Raw genomic sequence first — 19,054 nt, forward strand, 5'->3', positions numbered from 1 at the left:
TCTAGTCTCATGACACTAGAGAACTAACCAGATCCTGAGGCACCTCATTTCCTGCCAGTGCTCCTACCCCCTACTTAGTTCAGGCAAAATGTGTCGTTAGGGTTCCCCACATCTGCGTCTTCACATGTGTTGCTGTTTCTTCCCAGAATGTCTTGCCACCTCTGCCTCCTGCACTCTGGTCCCAGCCCTAGATCACAGTAAGCGCCTCCTGACTGTGCCCTCTGCTTCTATCCGACAGACTCTTCCCAGCACACAGGCCACAGTGATCCTTTCAAACATAAGGCTTACTCCTCAGCTCAAAACCCTGCAATGCCTCTCATCTCCCTCACAAAGTCCGGGTGCTAACAAGGGCCTTTAAGGCTAGACATCCGCGCTTCTCAAACTTTCATGTGCATATGAATTACCTGAGGATCTTGTTAAAGTGCAGACTACGACCCAATAGGTCCGGGGCGGGGCCTGAGGTTCTGCATTTCTAACCACCCTGCAGGTGAAGCTGATGCTGCTGGTCCTGGACCCTCTCTAAGTAGTAAGGCTCTCCTTGACCTGGCTTCCCATTACCTCCCTGATCTCCGTCCTAGTCTCCTCCTTGCTTTCTCCACTCCAGCCCTACTGGCTGACCTGCTGTTCAAGCAACACAACAGAAATGTTCTCTTGCCTTAGGGCCTGTGGAATAGCTATTACTTTTGCCTGGAATGTTCTTGCCCCACATATCCTCTTGGCTAACTCTTGCTTTCTTCACATCTTTGCTCAGATCTCACCTTTTCAGTGAGTTCCACTCTGACCACCTGATTTAGTATCACAACATGCCCTCTGCTGCTCCCAACCCTGGGTCCTGCACTCCTGAAACCCTTTATCTTGCTCTTCTGTTCTTTGTTTTGTTTTTGCATAGCTCTTATGACCTTTTAACATACTTTATACATTTACGTATTGTATTCATTATTTTGTTATCTAGCTTCTCCCCAGTTCCACAAAGTCAGTTCTTCAGAAGCTCCCTCTTTGTGGGTTGTGTTCCCTGATGTTCTCCAAGAGTCTAGAACAGCTGCCAACAAACACTATTTGAATTTTGAATTTGAATGTGGTGGGCGAGAGAGAAGGAGAAATTAAGATAATGTGGCGTGACAGCGCGTTCTCCGCTGAGTATGTTTTCCTTAAGTGCATTTGGCTTGGTGCTTGGCATACTGATGTGAGATGTTGCTTGGCACATTCCAAAGGCTTTTCTTGGTCAAGATGCAGCAAAGCACGTTGTGCTTGAAACATTTCATGTTTCCCTTTTGTTACTTCCAGATGACTCGAAATGAAATGTTATCTTCTTCTAATAAACTTGCCATTATCTCCAGAGACAAATTTGAGGAAAGAAATGAAAAATAGTATTTGCAATTACTGTCTTCCACCTTACCCATGACTCAGACAGGTAAGTGCTTCTTCTGTAGTTCATTGTCTTCAAATTTAGTAAGGCAGTCAGGTGTGTCTTTTATGATGGCACAAGTTGATTCCCTTTTAATTCTACCAGTCACTTTATCCTCCTTCTCTCTTCATTTTTCTCAATCCTCCTACATTACTAAGCATTAACCAGGTATTGCTTGACTGACATTACAGTCAGCATTTTTATATAACTAAGAAGATTACATCATGGAATAATGACACAAGCTAACTTCTCCACTGATTTAGCTCTTGCACAGAGATCAATAAATTGCCTTGATCTTTTATTGGATTTTCTACTTGCCCATCCTCAAAAAAATAATCTCTTAAATATTAGGTTGAAGCATATGAAATTGCCAATATTCAACCATTTTGACTTACAAAAATAGCGATTTCATATGGTTCAACTTAAATATAATTAGGAAAGTTTCTATCTCCCTTCAGAGAACAATCAACTCCTTAAAAAAGAAGCCTTGTGGGTTGCAAAACAAAAAGATTTCTGGAAAATAGGTCACTTAGCCCTGGTGAAGAGATCACTCTTGTTCTCGCCCCTATGCATAGTTTCCATCCTGACCATCATGGGCCCTCTGAGCAAGCTCCGGGCTGAGAATGAAGTCTAGCTGACAACAATGGATAATAAGGCCATGGGGGTCAACTGATAAGCATTCATACGGGATAGAAATATTCTCAGTCTCTTAGCCCACACAGAGAAGTTCATCCATATATACTTTTCCTAAACTTTGCCACCAATCTTCCGATTTCATTTCCTTTAGGTCATGTTTACCTAATCAGATCTTTAGCCACTGCCAAGGAATTCGTGTATCGTTGCTGACCTCAGGCCATCATCCTTTCCAGACAAAGTAGACAGAGAGATATGCTGCTTGAAATTCTATTCTGAGAAGATTTCTCTTCTTCACCATCCTTTTGGGCCATACTTGAGTGAGGCTATGTTCTGGTTATCTACCAATGTGTAACAAACCACCCCAAACAGTGGTGTAAAACAACTATTTTATTCTGCTTACGGATTCTCTGGGTCAGAAATTCAGATGCAGCACAGCAGAGATGACACTATAATGCCTGGGGTCTCAGCTGGAATACTCAAAGGATGGGGCTGACTCCACTGTTGGGGTCTGGAATCATTTGAGGGCATCTTCACTTATGTGTCTGGTGGTTACTGCTGACTATTGATGGGACCTCATCCAGGCTATCAGTTGGGACATCCCACATGGCCTCTCCATGTGGTCTCTCTGAGTAAGCCAGTCTGGGTTTCCTCACAGTGTGAACAACTCAAGAGAACTAGGTGGTAGCTAAGTCACCTTTTATAACCTAGCCTCAGAGGTCACACAGCATCACTTCGGCTGCAGTAACAAGCCTGCCCATGTTCAAGGGAAAGGAACAGATTTCCCATTTGTCAATGGGAGGAGCATCAAAGGCACATCATAAAAGGTGTAAGTGGGATGGGCAATATTGTTGCAGTTCATAAATGCTAGCTGTTATTATTATGCAGTCCTAGACCATTTTGTTGAATGCAAATTGTGGAAATAGTTATTCCCAATGATTGATTTTTCACTTATTGAACATTTTCAAGCATTATGGGATGGTTTTTGCAAACTTTTATGTGCCTTTAAGCATTTTTTGTTCATTCTTCAGAATGAGAGTGATTTCTACTCTATTTATTTTTGAAATTTCTAATTCTTTGAGGGCTGTGTGTAGAGGTATCAGCTGTCAGCTCAAAAAGTTGCCTTCCACCAAAGAAAATTGAGGTTTATTTTTCATTGAACTCAAACAACAACTAGCTACATTGAATACTGATGGCAAAAGCCCATGAAAATCCTATGAGGATCAATGTTATAGATACAGTTTTTCTATCTTTCTTAAAATCCAGGAAGAGATTTCTGTCTCCTGTCCAGCTGCAAGGCAAACATCAGATCGATCTGCCTTCAAGCCAGCAGTGCAAGAAACCCTAAGCTTGTCCTTGCATTCACATTGTGGTTGCACATGCTTTGTATTAGAGCTTCAATCCTGACAGCAAACACTGGATGAACGCTGGCCACAGAATGTCAAATACGGCCGAGAAAGCTTTACATATAAAGTAAATGTCTATGCAAAGACAGCAAATCATGTTAAGTAAATTATGTGAAAAGGGATAATTGAAAATTAAAAAGATGAAAAGGCAAATGAAAAGGTAGACAAAATTACTTTTAGAGGTATGTTTAAAATTTGTGCAATTATCCTAGGTTGCACAGAAATTATAAAAACATGAACTGGGTATTGTAAATATTAATTCTTACACTAATTTGCTTTTAGACAATTCATTTAGAGCTAGAGGCAAATGTAACAATTCATTAAAGCATTTGCAAACCAGCATAGTTGGAATAAGTGGATGAGAATGAATTATAAATAAAAAACGAAAAAAGTAGTGTGTGTGTGAAGACAAATTTCTGCAGAGGAAATGGACAAATATGCTTTAAAACACTTAAAGGACCATAAGCCCACCCCACACTGTAATTGCTGTAAGAGAAGACACTGTATCTGTCTTGTTCAACACTGTCTCTCTATTCTATAAATATTTAAGTATTAATGGCCTACCAAATTATCAACATTTGAACAGATTCAGGTTAAAATATGGATGAAAAGAGAAACAAAGTCCATGGAACTTGTAGTTGTGCCAGGCTGAGAATGAGGCTAAGCAGTTTATAACACTTTCTGTAAAAAAAAAAAAAGGATTTATGTTATCTCCTTAAATTAATTCCCCAAGGTAAACAAGGCTTAGTTATCTCTAAATTCCTTTCAAATGTGATGGTAAAATGGATCCCAGCACTGAAAATTTAATAAGGCCTCAGAGGAAAAAGCAGATTTCAAATTCCCTAGCAAGGGGTAAACTCAGTTCCAGGTGAATTACCTCCCTTGCCTTCTTTGCATGGCGTCCACCCAGACAAAAGAACGCAACATGTAGCCCTCCATCAGGGAAAGGGATAGACTCACCCCAGATAAAGTGGGAAAGGTGTCAATTAAAATTTACCCACAGATGGACCCGCCAGGTGGCGCAGCGGTTAAGTGCGCACGTTCTGCTTCTCAGCGGCCAGCGGATCATGGGTTCGGATCCCGGGTGCGGACATGGCACTGTTTGGCAAAAGCCATGCTGTGGTAGGCGTCCCATGTATAAAGTAGAGGAAGATGGGCATGGATGTTAGCTCAGGGCCAGTCTTCCTCAGGAAAAAGAGGAGGATTGGCAGTAGTTAGCTCAGAGCTAATCTTCCTCAAAAACAAAAAGAAAAACAAAACAAAACCCCCAAAATAAAATTTACCCACAGAATTTCTGAGCAGACAGATATGCACAAAGCTACTGACGTTCAGCATTAGCAAGATGAAATAAAATGGCAGGGGAACCATGCAGCTATATTACAGCTAAATAAATGGGTAGATAGATAGATAAATCAATAATAGAAGGAAGGTAGTTAGAAACAAAGGAACACAGTAATAAATGAATGAACGGATGAATAAAAGGTAGAAGACTCCTTAAATCTGAAAGAATAAGAAGGGTATTCCTTATGTGTACTGTAAGTTATAAAAGACTTTGTAAGAATATAAATTCAATAAAACAAGAAGTAGTAGACAAGATGATAAAACCACAGAGTGCAAAGGAAAGGGAGATTGCAGAGGTTAAGAAATTTGCTTACCATTACCCTTGTAAAAATTCATTCAGGACAGCAAGGAGAAGAATATTTAGGATTGAAAATAGGCCCGGAAAAATATTTGAGATAGTCTCAATATATGCAGAGGCGAAAAGATGAATAGGAGAGAAGATAATAGATATGGAAGACAGACAAGGTAATCCAACATACTAGATAATTGTGTTCTTGAAATGCAGAAAGACTGAGTTAGAACACAGGAAAATTTCCTTGAAATGAAGGCAAAAGGAAGTATTAAGATCAAAAGAATATGCTTTCTATCAGGGAAAGAAAAGATACAGAATAACTGACATCTAATATTGAACTCCAAGTTTAAAGAAAAGATTTCAGGTATGCAGGTAATTAAAAATTTAAAAAAAGCAAGCCATCTACGAGGTGGGGAGACGGGAGAGTAATCAGAATTTCCTTCAACTTTTCTAGAGCTTCATTAGGGTTGCCCAAGGCAGCAAATAAAAATACAGGCTGCCCAGTTAAATTTTAAAACTTAGATGCAACATTTAGAACAGATTTATACTAAAAAAATATTGTTCATCTGAAATTCAAATTTAACTGGGCATCCTGTATTTTATCTGGCAGTCCTAAGCTACATTTAATGTCAGAAAGCAATGGAACAACGTCTGCAAAGTTCTGTGGGAAGGAAAATGGGACCCTACTGTTATATCTAGCTAACTGATACTCAATTAAAAAGGCAACGGGCAGACATGAGAGAATCAAGGAATATAATCTCTCAATGAGGAAATCCTGTTAACCATGTGGATGGTTAAAATAAAGAGCTCAGGAATGGAGAAGCCATAGTAAAAAGGATGCTGAATCTGGAAAGTTCTAGGGCAATTTGATTTAGAAGCTCACACATTACCATCAGCTTTCAAAGTCTCTTCTTCTCTTGGTCGACCTTCCACATCATTCTCAGCACACTCTCTTCACATAGTGGCTTCCAGCAGCTCTAGACTGACATTCTACCAGCCTGGCAACCTCTGTGGAAAGAGGGTACTTTTTCTTAAAAGCATTTCAGAAAAATTTCTGGCCTGATTCTCATTTGCTTTTACTGTCTGGGCTATGCAATGAGCCCATCCCTGGATCAATTATCATCACCATGGAAATAGGCTGCTCCTCTTATTGGCCAGGTTGTATCACCTGGAGCCAGGGGTGGGGTCAGCCTCATATAAATCACTGAGAGTGGAGGAGGAATGGTTCCCCCAAAGAAATTTAGGGGGCTGTGACTAAAAGAAGGGGGATGGATTCTGAGCAGACCAGAAGAGCAATTATTTTGTACACTATACTGTTATCTCCCCAACTAAAGTATAAACTTCTTGAGAACAAGAGCTCTGTATTACACTTCTTTTTATCTCACACAATGACCATCTCTGTTCCTTATTATACTGTAGGTGCTCAAAATGTTTATTAATTTCCCTTGGCATAACTTTATTTGTGAAATGAGGAGGTTGGAATACTTGAACTCCAAGGTTCTTACAGCTTTAGTAAAGTTCTATGAAAAATTCCATGAGAGCATATTCTATGGGGCCCCACATTAAGCACTCTTTGTATATTCCATGGTAAAACCTTTGAACATTTATTTGTAGGTATAGCGCATGATAGACGTTTTCAATTTCAGAAATGTCAAGTTTTTCAAAGTCATTAGATGAGTGTATTCTCCTATGTCGTCTTCAAGTCAATGATTCACAATATGACGGAATAGTTTTCCTAATCATGCATAGAGCTTTTTCTAACATTCACAGCTTTTTGAAATATGTTTACTTCTCATCACTTCTAAGCCTCTAAACAAGAAATGAGAGTCTTCTCTTCATCTAGTCTCCTCCCACTTATGCCTACTTCAAAATTCACTGTCTTGATTACTTACCATCTCCCATTTTGCTTAGCCAGAAACTCTACCACCTTCCCTCCTCGGCTCCTCTCCATCCAATTGTCCACCAAGTCCTATTAATTCTACTCCCTAAATATATTTTAGGTCTCTCCCCTACTCTAAATGCTTGCTCCCGTCCTCGCTGCCACAGCTTAATTCCTATAGTTACTTACTGTATAGTCCTTCTATTGTACTTATATGAATATGCAGTGGTAAGAGAACAGGCTTGAGCCAGTCAGCCTGGTTCAAAGCCTGGCTCCCGCACTTAACACTGTGTGACTCTGGGGGAGTTATGTAACTTCTCTGAATCTCAGCTCTCTTTTCCGGAAAGTGAGGCTAAAAATAGTACCTCATAGGGTTATTGAGAACATTAGGTGAGTTCAAACATGTAAAGCACTTGGACTGATGTCTGGCACGTTGTGGGCATTACATGAATTTTAACTATTATTGTTGGTTTTGCTTACAGCAATGTAAGTGTCTGACTCCTCCATTATACTGGGATACTGGGAACTTACTAAAGGCAGGGTCATATCATTATTAGCAGCATTTTAAAAACAGTAGCATTAGTATTTTAATCACTAGATCTCTGTACAGGGTAGGGGCAGTTAAATATCTAATTCAATGAATTTCACTTGTCAGAATAAAACAGTTCTATACAATAACCACTAGATGGAAGCAAAACCGTTTATAAAATCAGTTCTTACCAGAAGCTGCTGCAGTGTACAAAGATCTACCCCTTTTGTCTCCTTTATTTGTACAACCTCGCCGTCGTCAACAACAAAATAACATCATCACCATCATCAATAACGACAGCTGCAACAGAGGTGGCTCATGCAGAGCTCCAGAACTTTGCCTATTGAACACTAGTCAGAATTGAGGTTTTGGAAAGTCTTTGCTGCAGAATTCAGAAATTATTAGTCAAAAAATGCTGAAAATATCGTCATTGAACCAAAAGCCAGCTGCCACTCACTCACATTTACCTAACGAGAATCTCTGAAGGCTGGTCACAGGAAAGATACAGCGCCCCAGCTCTGTGCTGACTGCCACGTAATTACCAATTGTCCCTGTGAATGCTGCACCTCCCTTTGTTATTAACAAAGAATTGTCGTGTTCCTATATTGTTTGGGGTAGGGGGTATTACACGTGTTCAATAACTTAATTACTGGGTTTGCTTTCCTCTTTGAGACTTTCCATGTCTCATCTTCAAATGTGTATTTGTTGTCTTTCATTTGCAGTGAAGGGATTCATTTCTTTCTCCCTTGCTTATTTCCAGGGGTCCTCAGCCTTTTCTTTCTCCACATGATTCTCATGCATGAGCTCACATCAGTGACACCTCCCATTACATCATTGTCATTGTTATTATTACATTATTGTCAGCAAAGACGCTCAGTGAGGCGGGGACTGTGCATAGTTGGAATACCCCTAACCTCAGATTCTGACGTGCTCCCAGGAGCCGCTAACATTCTCTAAATGAGCCCTCTCTACTCTCTTACGGACGATTAGCAGCAATGAATTGATACTCTCTCTTAGAGTGGGACTTGCTCTCTCTCATGTCCTTACATATTCCTAGACTCTTTCACTTTTCTATTTTTCTTTTTCCCTCTTTTCTTTTCTCCCCTTCCCCATCTCCCATTCTCTCCTCCCTCTTTCCTCTCCCTCTTAAAATTCTAATTATCTCCTTTCTACAATACAATGCTATCTTAACGTATAACAACAAGAGTACATCCATATAATATAAATTTGATCTCAAAAGCGAGAGGGATTTTATGCATACTAAACATGTGCGTGATATCTTGGTAGAAAAATATTTCCACTTAAAAGCAATGCTCAATCATTGCTGTCATCTGCCCCAAATTGAATGAGCATCCACTGAATGCATAGCAGAGACAAAGTAGAACGACCTACTTAGGATCAACTCAAATCACGTGGAGGAAAAATGACTTCATTCCAGTCTCTTTTTTTTCTTTATCACAATCTCTTTCCAAGCGGAGAGAGGTTTTCCTTTCCTGCTCATTTCTCAAATCAAATCTCCATCTATGATTTAGACTTTAAATGTAGCCCGGAACCTTAGCAGCTATGATTCTGGTTATCGCAGCAGAATTCAATTTCTCGCGATGCCCTCTTTTCTTCCCACAGAGCAGCCAACTGAGAAAGCTCAGGCAAGGAGCAGGAAGGACGGATTTGGGTTACCCTCCTGTAATCACAGCTGCTCTGTTTGCTCCAGTCACTAAACACGTGCTGACCAGGTAATGAAACAATGAGCTAAAGTACACCTTTATCCCTAATAAAGAGTTGAAGGAATTTCAAAGAAGGAAACATGTTTCTGTATTCCCCTGGGGCAACATGAATTCTGCTAAGTATTTCGATGTTAGAATAAACAAAATCTAGAGAGTGATTCTATTCTATGCCCGTGTGCTCGCTGCCTGGCACAAAATGTATGCACATATAGATGTCTGGTTTTGCTTCTCACGAGGGGCTAGTGGAGATTCTCCACGCACGTGGGTGAAGCTGTGGCAGTGTGATCTTCCTTCCCGTTCTCATTACTGGCCTCGCTGCTGCCTTATGTAATGTGGTCTGTTCGCTGATGGGCTTCTGCTTGACTGGCTCAAGAGTGGGAACTGCCAAACCTGTGCGCAGTCCCCGTGAGGGCTAGACTCAGGCAGCTGATTCGATTTGGTATTTCTCCTGCACCAAGAGGTTAAACTGAGCATCGCTAAGGAAATCAACGTGGGTGCTTGTGCATGGCGTGGTGAGGAATGATTTGGATGAATAATGGAGGCAGTTTAGGTGGTCTGAATTAGGAGTGGGTGGGTGGAGAGAGTGAGAAAGGACAAGCAGGGAGGGGAATCGTGAGGGAAAATTCTTTCACTACTAGCAGCTAACCATAGATCATTGGAATTCCTTCCTTTATCAAATGTAAGCAGGAACCGGGGAATGGAATATTGCTGAGTGGAATGCCTAATAAAGGAGTTGGCTTTCTCTCACTGCCCTTTCCATCCAAATACTGAAGTAAAGATGTGCGGCAGATTGCAGGCTACAAGGAGGCAAAAAGTAGAAAGACAAGACTCATCAATGCAGCATTTGCCCCTGAAGGCAGAGCTTATTGTACTGTATTTTTAAAAATCTCATTTGTTTTTAGTCAAAACACTTTAAAAAAGTATCTCTATTTGCACTGGAATTTTTTTCGTCCATCTTGCCAAATTGAAGTGACCTCACACTGCTTTTAACGATTTTGGTAAGAATTTAACATAAATAGCCCAGATCTTTACACCGCCACCCCTTCAGAGTTGCTTCATTTTCACTTCGCTATAACTATGCCCAGCAACAAGGTATTTGGAGAGCTCCCCAAGGACCCGAAGTGTTTTGAATTTCTCTTGTGCAGATCTCCGTGGGAACTAACTCTCAGTGGGTCCTCCATAACTGCTAACTTATGACCATAAAGTTGAACATTAATGAGTTCTCTGTAGATCTTCTCCCCCCAAAGCCCTCCCCCATAAAAAATTCTTTTTGGTATGGTAATTTTGTTGACTTCTCCCGAGAGCCGATCCTTACCGACATTCATCATCAGAGGGCGCACTTTCACAGAAAATACACCAGGTTCCTCCGGCTGATCGCTTCCTCGCCCGTTTGCACGATGGAAGAAACAGGTTTTATTCGGAGGTATTTTCAGTTCAAATTCAAGTTCTAAAACTTTGGTTATTATTAGCCTGTTCTCTTACTTGGGTGGAAGGGAAGAGAGAAAAACAGGTCTGTCTGCAACCATTGTGCTCCACCCCAATTCAGGGATGGCCTCAGAAACTAAGTTTTCAAAGATAGTCAAAATGAGCCTGATCGCGTATAGATCTGAGAGCATAGTCTCCGGCCTCCCTAAAATGACAAGTCGCTTCACGTTACTGAAAAAACCAGAAAAGATTCACACCCACCCTCGCCTCCCCCAGGGCTTGTCCTTTTGCAAGTGATTTGCAATCCCAGACAAGTATTATGTAATGATGAAGCAGGGCCTGGAGCTTTGGCTTGTTATTTCTTTCAGAGAAAAGACATTAAAAAACTGTTATTATAGCACTATGCTAAATGCCTGTGAGAAAACATTTCTGAGAATTGTTAGAAACGCGGGGCAGTGGAACTGATCAAAATTTGCATCAGTGCTAAAAATTGTGACCATCTGCAATTGCCCAAGGGGGCAGTTTGAATGAAAAGACACGATCTGGTGGGGTGAAGGGAAGAGCTGCAGACCTGAAGTTGGGGAAAGCCAGGATCTAATCCTAGCTGACTGCTAACCTGAGTGTCCTTAAGTTAGTTACTTAACCTTTCTGGCCTTAGTTCTGCAAGCTCGGGATTAGATGATCTCAGAATTTCTTCCCTTCTAACAGGTTATCCTTTTCCTAAGAACAAATGTAGATGACATTATTAATTTGACTTCCCATGGAGGATACAGCAGTACCCCTTGATAGATCAACCGTTTTGCAGGATACTATAATATTTCAAACTTTCTGAAGTACTCTATAGTTAATATTTATGAAAATAGCCCATTGTTTAGCAATAATTTCTCTAGTTTTTTTTATGGCAGTGGGCCCTGGGGCATTTCATGCCAGGTAAGACTAGAAAGGCACGTGCTGTGGTGGGAAAAACACCCGGCTTCTGTGTGGAGCCTGGATATCTGCTTCTTGTTTGCCATGTGACTTTGGACAAGTAACTTAACCATCTGGGCTTTTGATTTTATTTTTGTTTTTTGGGCAAAGTGATGGAAGGAGGAAAAATGATGGAAGGAGAGCTTGAGGAAAATGGTGAAAGGAGATGTGGCAAAAACTTGGGAATCACAGGAAAGAGACTAAGACTAATTTTAATCTCCCCGACCTGTCTTGGCCAGTCTAGAGCCCTCTCTCCCAGACCTGGCTATTATCAGTCTAACTCTGAGCCACTTTCCCTTCCATTTGTGTGACTAGTGTCTAAAGCCTATAAAACTTGGGACAGATAGGAATGGGTGCTGTAGAAGGACCAACGGACATGCCCATGGGCTTTTGATTTTTAAACTGCAAGAATCTATTAGCGTTCTAGTAAGAAGTAATGAGCCAACCAGAAAGCCAGCCACATACTGAGACATCAGACTATGGGAACTCTTTAGTATTATTCATGCTTATCATTACTACTAAAATGTCCAACCTATAAAATTGTTTGGAGAGTTATTTAACTTCAAAGAACTATGCAATATTTAGCTCTCTTGGTTATGTTTACTAACTTAGGAACTTCAGAATTGCAAAATCTTGAATGAAGAAATTTAAGGAAGGTTTTTCAGAGGTAGGATCCTGTCTTGGAAAATAGCCTCATCTTGGTCTCCAAAAGTTGGAATTTGGGGACTGTTAGACTATCTAATTTTTGCAGCCTAAGAAGACAATGTGAAAAATCTTTTATTGTGGGGAGGGTAGAGATTTCCACAGTGTAAGGTGGTGCTGGCCACTAGAAAGTGCTGGTATGCAGTGGAGGGAGGGTGGGTGGGAGTCCCACCATTTCTGGTGGTAGCAGCCCCACAGTCCTTCCTGTGTCTCCTTGAAAGCTTGTATTGCCCAGCTAGAGACAGAAAAGAAAGAATTACTGAAAAAATGGGGAAAGCCAGTGCTAAGAAATCTGTTGATTAAGCTGAGTCCAGATGATGGTATGTGAAGCAGTGTAATTGAATGTGTGTGCCCAAGGGATGGGGATTTCTTTCTTTCCTTTTTCAGTTCCTGGGACCATATGCATGTGTAGCAGACTCTCTTGGTGGCCTGCCACATCCCTTGCTGCAGGCTGCTTTCTGTTGAACATCTCTCTGAGGTCTTTCTGACCAGGGAGCACACTCAGAGGAACCCACAAGTACCCCCAACAGCAACTGCCAATCAACGATGGACATGGGAGTTGGTAGAGAAATATCTCGGTTTCCTTGCCTACTGGTTGGATTAACTCTGAGGCATGCTCTAGGTCCTCTCCCAGAGTTCCTCAGAGGATGCACACCCTTTATCTGCTTCCTTCCCTTCCCTGGACCACTTCTTCCCTCCCCTCGTGGTGTATATAGAGCACCAGCACTCTAATCCTTGTTTCTGGGTCTGCTTCTGGGAGAACCTGACCTAAGATACCAGGTATAGGCTTCTATTTCAAAATTTTATGTGATTTTCTGCATACAGAACTTGAGTTATAGTGCCATGAAGATCTAGGTCTGAAAGTGGGTACTGCCACTTATCAGCTTTGCCCCCTTGGGTCAACTTTAACCCCTCCAGGTTTTGATTTGCTTGTCTGAAAAATGAAGAGTGTAATAATATCTAGTCATCAAGTTGATGTGACGATTGACTGATTCTGAATGTGAAATGCCTGGCACAGTGTCTGACTCATAGTAAGTCTTAGCTTTCAAATGAATATTGGTAATCACTGACTATTATTGTACTTATTTCCCCTCCTAATGTACATAAGAGAGGTCTTATATTGGCTGCCAAAGATGTCTTTTGGGGCCACTATGGAAATCAGAGGAGAAAAATGGTGGTTTGTAGCCTTTTTATTCCTGTGGCAGAACATAATTTCCTCAGGAGCATTAAGCTTCTCTTTAAAAAAATGCTATATGAGCAGGAAGAAATGAAGACACAAAAAAGAAATGGCATTGAAAGTGATCTGTCCCAGTTGAGCTCTGAACATGATAGGTGTGCAAGTGGGAGCTGGAACAGTGAACAAAGCCAGCATATGAGGTGTTATTTTTAGAAGCTGGAGAAATGCTGGGGAAGAAGTAAGAGGGGAAATATGCAGCATTTATGTAACACATTTCCAAGTCGCTCTGAAAGGAAGTTTTATATTTAATGGAGTTGTTAACAATTGGGATTGAAAGCCTAAAATAGAAGTGAGAACAGTTAGCCAACTTGGGAGTATTTTGTTGGGACTGCTGTAGAATATTAGGTTTGGAGAACTTGTATGCAGGGATAGGTAATATACATGGAAATTAACATAGCATTCTTATTAAATTCATGTTTGATTTTGAGACTCTTACTAATGATTTTTCTCCATCCTGATTGAACCATATTTCTCCCTACATGACAACACCAGCCTTCCTTACCCATTAACTTATCTCTTGTCTTCCCTTTAATAAAATAGTATTTTCAACTTTAGTGCTTTTGCTCATTGTTGCTTCCATCCTCGAGCATGCCTTTCTGCTTACTTTTCTTCCACAGAAGTTCTATTTTTCTTCAAATTTCTTCTCCTACCTGAAACCCCAGAGACTATTTACTTTGAATTATGGGGCTAGAAAGAGAAATTGGGTCCAGGTCATGAAGGGCTTTGGATGCTGTTGTCTTCAGCCTACAGAAATTGAAGCCGCTAGAAGTCTTTCAGGAGGATAGTCACATTACTCACTGTGTGTCCTAGGAAGATAATAATAACTGTGGCAGCAGTGTGATTGACAGCTTCAGAGAGGGAGAGACTGGCACAAGATGAGAAGGCTACTGTGATGGCCTAGGTGCAAGGAGGTCAGGACATAAACTGGCAAAGAGTAGATGGAGAAGAGATGACTTCGAGAGACCTCTCAAATACTTATTTGAAAGAACCTAATGACCAATTGGATGTGGGGAAGGGGAAAAAGAGAGGGTAGGAGTCACTATGGGAGACTTGAAGTTTCCATAGATTTGTGGAGGGCAGTGATAGAGGGCAAGGAATACGGGTAGAAAAGGTAAGAATTTTATTTGGGTGTGTGCTGCTTAGCCATTCATTTGCAGCTATTCCAGTGTACCACCAGAGATGTGGGCATGGACTCTCAGACAAGGATAGTGGCAGTAATGTAGATTTCATAGTCTTCTCCCAAAATTTGGTAATGAAATTATTGGGAAAGAGAGTGAGTAAGAAAAGAAGAGGTCTTTGGCAAAAGCAATAGGAAAATCAAATGTTTAAAAGGCCGATGAGGGAAGAGAAGACAGCAAATGAGAATGAGAAGCAGTCTGAGAGGTAGAAGGAGAATCAGAGTGTGTAGCCTCAGATGGTTTCAAAAGGAAGGGGCTGCTGAACAGCGTGAAAACTGCTAAACCATTGCATGAGATAAGAACCAAGGAAAGGCTATTTGATTTGACATGGTGGTGACCAGCAAAAGTTGCTAGGTAAGGTAGGTGTAGAAATCAGATTGCAGGACACTGAAGAGGGTATGAGATGGGAGAAGGGGAGAGAGTGGAGCTAAACAACTTCTCAGAGGACTTTGACAGTGAAGGGTCACAGCTGAACCAAAGCTGGAAATGATGAACCAGGATCGTTTCTATGTGTAGAACCAGCTCCTAAGTTGACCTCTGCTAAATGCTGATTTGGCCCCATTGTCTAAATCTGTCAAGATCAAGAGGCAGGGTGGAGCGTAGCAAAGCAGGATCAAGAACCCTCAGGGCAATGAGTCCTGCCAGGTACTGTTACAATGAATTGCTTAAAAAGTAGAACAAGAGAATCCAAAGGTGTCTCCTACATTATGTGAACCAAATTTCCTTTTGTTCCTCATCACAGAGGGGAAGAAAACACTCAATTGTGTAAGCCCTAAACGCTCAATTGTGTAAGCAGGGATATAATTTGCATACATAGCCCAGGTAATGCTATTGGGAAAATTGTATCCAAAGTCTTAATGAGGAAATTTAAGCAGATGTGATGGAAGAATTAAAACTAATGTTAGCCTTTGCAGCCACTCAATTCCAGGAATAGTAATTTCTTCTTTTATGAATGTGAGGAGAATTTGATGACTAAATTAAAAAGAATAGGCAGCCTAGATGTTGGGGTAGTGGTGAAATCCTTGACTTTATAAGAGCTAATGATGAGAGTAGAAAAGCATGCCCTTCTTTGGATAAATTACATTTTAGAGAAAATATTAGTTTTCCAATTTAATTTGACCAACAGTTTAGGAGTGCTTGTGATGTCACAGGCACCATGCTTTCAGCCCAGGGGCATAAAGAAGAATGAGATACAATCTCTTTCGTAAAATAGCTAGCTTTCTGCCCCAGATGTCTAGTTCCTAATCAAGTCAAATCTAGTTTCTAAAAAATATTGGGATAAACCATAGTAAAATCTTGCTTAAAAAAATTGAATCTGGTCAATGATCATCAATGGCTACCATATCAAAACGAGAGGCAAACAGATATTATATGCCTCCTAATGGAACTACACAATACTATCTATGAAGTTTTCTCATCAAAACATCAAGCCAGAATCTGATCAAGCCTCTAAATTTAACTACCAATTTATAGGGGACAGAGAAACGTGTTAAACAATACCAGTGGGATACAATTAGCAAAATCTAGACTGTCAAAACTGTAAGGACAAACAACATACTTTCATCAACAACAAATTTACATTGAAAAATGAGAGAGAGAGAGAGAGAGTTAGAAGCTAGAGATTGAGAGAGTTTTAAAGGATGTATCTACTAATTCAAAGTACGGACCTTATTTTGATTCTAACTCAAACAAATTGTAAAAAAAATAAGATTAGGGAGAATTTGAATACTTACTGGATATTTAATGATATTAAGGGATAATTGTTAATTTTTTAGGTGGAATAATGACATTATGGTTATGTTTTAGAAAATAATCATTGTTTAGAGTCACCTGCTGAAAGACTTAGGGACAAAGTGATATGATGTCTGGGATTTGTTGAAAAATAATCTAAAATGAAGGGGGAAGTGGGTAGGGGTGTATAAGAAACATGTTTGGCCATGAGTTGATAACTTTTTAAACTGGGTGATGGATCCTTCTTTCAACTTTTGTTTGTTCAAAATTTTCCAGCATAAAAAGTTTTTAAAATTGGCAAAAAATAGGTCTAGCATCATTCAAGATGATTAAATGTTAAATTTAGATATATTCCCCAATCAGTGTACCAGTTATACAGCTACTATGTGGCAGGTACAAGGCACTTTTGTTCACATGGGATGGGAAGAATGACAAATCTAGCTATGTTTCCCATGGCTTGAATTGAGACATCACTGGCATCCTTTAATCTGTTTTTCCTTTCATCTTGGAGATGTTACTTCAGATGGTGATGTGAATTTTGGCATTGAGTGGGCTGTAAGCAGTGTTATTGTGTGGCAAAACAAATGCAGAAACAGGGAGGATGGGCAAAAGAGGGGGATGCCCTGCCCTCATATTATCCAGGCCTCTTTCCCCCTCATTTTCCTGGGAGACCATTAGATCCTTTAAATACAGTGAGAAGGGACTCTTCAGTCACTTAATCTTGGGCTGAATATGTTTATAAAATAGGATAAAATAATAATAATAGTAATGATGATCATTTATTAAGTGATTTCCCACATGCTAGAATGTGCTAAATATTTTACAGGCATAGTCTAGTTGATTCCTCACAACAACTTTATGAATTAGATATTATTACAGTTATTATTATTTACATCTCACAGACTTAAAGAAGATAAGTCTTCTGTTCAGGGCCATATAGCTAGTTAAAACCTGGCTCTTTCTAACTCCAAAGCCTTTGCTCTTTATTACACCACCAAATGCCTGTTAGCCTTTATTTTCTATATCTTAGGAGTTCTGATGACAGCCAAACAGATTTAGCAGGTCACTGTTGCTCTAATTTTTCTGCTTTATATTATTTGCAAGTTCTCCAAATGCCATTTCAATAGGGACCTTGGCTCTTTGAACAGAAGACCCCAGAAACTCTGTATGGTGCTTAGCCATTATGCACACATAGCTTGCTCTTTGGATGTGAATTTTCCACACTTATCTTTGGCCCAGCGTGGGGCTCAGTGCTCAGGAGAAATCTGTCCGTTTCTGGTCTGCTCATCGTGTCCAGGCTTTGGAAATCTGGCTATATCTAACTGGGTACAGAATTACCAAGACAGTGAGGACTTCCCTTATGGAAAATTATTTCCCATCATCTGCCTTTGAATCTATGATGTATTTTGCACATTTATGTTTATAGACTAAATCTAATATGTTATCATGAGAGTTATCCCATCTAAAAATGTGACAGTGCGACATGATAGGGTTTAGAATCTGGGCTTTGGAATCAGACAGGTCTGGTTAATACAGACAACTTAATAGTTCTATGGTCTTGGGCAAATTAGTTAGCTTTTCTGAGGTTTAGTCATTTTATCTGTAAAATGGAGATAATAACCCAGTGTGTTATTGTTGTGAGGATTAAAGGGCATGGCATGGTACCTAACACGTAGCATGAACCCAATAAATGGCTTCCCTTGTTGGTTTTAGTATTACTCTTTCCTATCTTGTTTGTTATTTCCTTGGCTTCTGGCCAATGACTTTAAGGTTGAGCATGCTCTCTGAAGAAACAGCTAAATACCCAGGTGTCAGTCTGTGGTTGGAGGACAGGGTTTGGGGAAGCAGAGATGGGGAAGGATGAAGACAAATTTCAGAGAAAGGTTAATAAAAAAAAAGTGTCATTCAGTAATATTGTGTATTCTGATTTAGCCAGGGGGAGGGAATTCAGAGGTGAAGTTCCCTACCCTCCTTCATGATTAGGAAAGTAGGAATCGCCACCCTCTGTATGAGTCTTTATAAAGTCTGAATTAGTTTAGTTTGAAAGACAAAGTACTATTTGGGGAGGAACATTAAAACAACCTAAATCAATATTAATTTGGGAAGTTTATACAAGTCTCTTTACAGATTAGGTAAAAAGAAATATAACACAGATTTAGTAATTATAACTGGGGTCATGACTCCATCACAATCATTTGATATTGTAGTAAACAAATCTTTTCACCATCACTTTATAGAGCAATATATTCAGATGCTCCATTGAAGAGGGTGTGATTATAATACCCATAGGATAAATATATTTTTAAAAAGGTGTGCAAAGAGGTACTTTAATTTGGGATATAATTCCCAATAATCTCATCATATATGAAATCAAAAGATGCTGTATGTCAATAGCTCAGAATGAATTTTAAGCTGATGTTATAAAAAATAACTATGGTGACAATGAAGACACTGAGGCATAGCTATATAACTCTGTCCAAGATGAATAAATTATTTCCTGACCCATGAGTTCAGAAAAAAAGCAATATTTTAACAATACATTATTTTATTTAATTTGTGATATTGTATATATGTGTGAAATTTAAAAAGTAAAATATTAAAATAGA

At 39.9% G+C, this 19,054-nt stretch overlaps 1 long non-coding RNA gene across 1 annotated transcript in view; it reads left to right on the forward strand.

Moving 5' to 3' along the window:
- Positions 1-1,284: 1,284 nt before the first annotated feature.
- The window catches only part of LOC139080899 (uncharacterized), a 48,496-nt gene continuing 30,726 nt past the window's right edge, over positions 1,285-19,054 (forward strand). The window contains exons 1-2 of the long non-coding RNA XR_011535708.1: positions 1,285-1,411; positions 9,109-9,218. This is a non-coding gene — a long non-coding RNA (uncharacterized lncRNA). The remainder of the gene's footprint in view (positions 1,412-9,108; positions 9,219-19,054) is intronic.

This window comes from Equus przewalskii, chromosome X (genome assembly GCF_037783145.1).
Source record: "Equus przewalskii isolate Varuska chromosome X, EquPr2, whole genome shotgun sequence".
Classification (NCBI taxonomy): domain Eukaryota; kingdom Metazoa; phylum Chordata; class Mammalia; order Perissodactyla; family Equidae; genus Equus; species Equus przewalskii.